Here is a 1712-nt window from a genome sequence, read left to right as displayed (position 1 = left end):
TCTATGAAACTATGATCCAGGGTGTTGTCCCTGATGGCCATTATGTCATCTTCCAACTCGAGTATTCCATGATGGTATGATCCAGGTGTTGGACCTGAAGCACCAAGTGGGTGCAGCTAAATATTGTGTTCAGTTTTGGGGACCAAGTTTTAAGGATGATTCAGGTGAATTATAAAAGCGACCAGCAGAGGGCGAGAAAAATGATTCAGTATTTGGAAACAGGAGAAACAGAGAACTGGGCATGCTCAGCCTTGAGAACAGAAGACTGAGGGGCCACATGAGATCCCTCAGTAAGTGCCTCAAAGGCGCTCACAAAGAGGAGGATCAAGGTCTCTTCTCGATGATGCCAAAGGGTAGGATGCAGAACAATCCATTCAAGCTGTAGCAACCCAGATTCAGGCTAGATACCAGAAAAAGTTTCCTTACTATTAGAGCAATACAGCAGTGGGACCAGCTGCCTGGATGGGTGGTGGGTTATCCCACACTGGGGACATTCAAGGACAAACTGGGAAGCCATCTGAGATAGTGGAAATTGGTGTCTTGCAACAGCAGGGATTGGATGTGACGGCCTCTCTGACCCCTTCCAACTCCACTATTCCATGATCGTATGACCCAGGGGTTGGACCTGATGCCCTTCATAGCCCCTTCTAACTCCTGTATTCTTGATGTCATGATCCTATGATCCAGGGGGTTGGACTTGAGGTCCTTCATTGTCCCTTCTAGCTCTAATATTATTCTCCGATTCCTCATTGACTGTTACCCTCCAACAGCTTCCCCATCCAGCCACAAATTCCATCCTCTTAAGGCACCTGCAACGCTAAACCCGGGAGTATGGAATGGGCTTCCACGGGAGGTGGTTGAGGCCCCATCGGTGAGGGTGTTCAAAGATAGGCTAAACATGTACATGGTGGGCATGTCATGAGCGGAGCCGGCTGGAGCAAGATGGCCCAGGTCAGACAAGATGGCCCAGGAGGCCCCTTCTGCCTTGCTTGGTTTCTATGTTTTTATGAATGGAGCCGGCTGGAGCCAGGGTCAGACTAGATGGCTCGGGTCACCCCTACTGCCTCACTCTGCTTCTCTGTATGGTCCCAGAGACCCATCCTGTGTTGGGGCAGCCCAAACCCCAAAGCGGAAGGTGCTGAGATTTCTAGGGTGTGGAATTCCAGAGGAAGCCTGCATGGCTGCAGGCCAAGTCCCAGGCAGCACCGCTCTGGGGATCCGTGACGCGGCTGGAAGCAAACGGGGTGAACTGTGAGGGGCTTCGCTCCTGCGGATCGGGCACGCCAAGCCCATGCGCTGTCCGGGCAGTGCCACACGGCCCTGGGAGAGCCACCTGGGTGGCCAGAGGCGCACCTGAGCAGGCCCCGCTCAGCAGACGAGGCGACTGGGGGCGCAGGAGGTGGGTCGGCATGCCACAAACACTCTGAACACTCTTTTCTTTCCATTGCCCCCAAAGTGCACTCTTTTAATATATAAACAACATAACATACATTTTCTGGTCTCCCACTGAACAGTTATCACAACATGTTTAAGTTCTTGTAAACCACTTGGAAAGCGGTCATGAAAAAAAATTTAAAGCAGAAACATAAAGCGTGCCTCAACTCCCCTTTCGGGCCACTGGCTCGTTGTAGGGAGGCCAAGTGTGGGTGCAGCGGAGGGAGAGCCGGGGGGGGGGGAGGTGTGAATGGCCACCGCCCTCCCCAGGAGGCCGG

The sequence above is a fragment of the Varanus komodoensis genome, unplaced genomic scaffold, assembly GCF_004798865.1.
Source record: "Varanus komodoensis strain SLA01 unplaced genomic scaffold, ASM479886v1 scaffold80, whole genome shotgun sequence".
Lineage (NCBI taxonomy): Eukaryota > Metazoa > Chordata > Lepidosauria > Squamata > Varanidae > Varanus > Varanus komodoensis.
The sequence above is the reverse complement of the archived record's forward strand: the minus strand, read 5'-3'. Positions refer to the sequence as shown.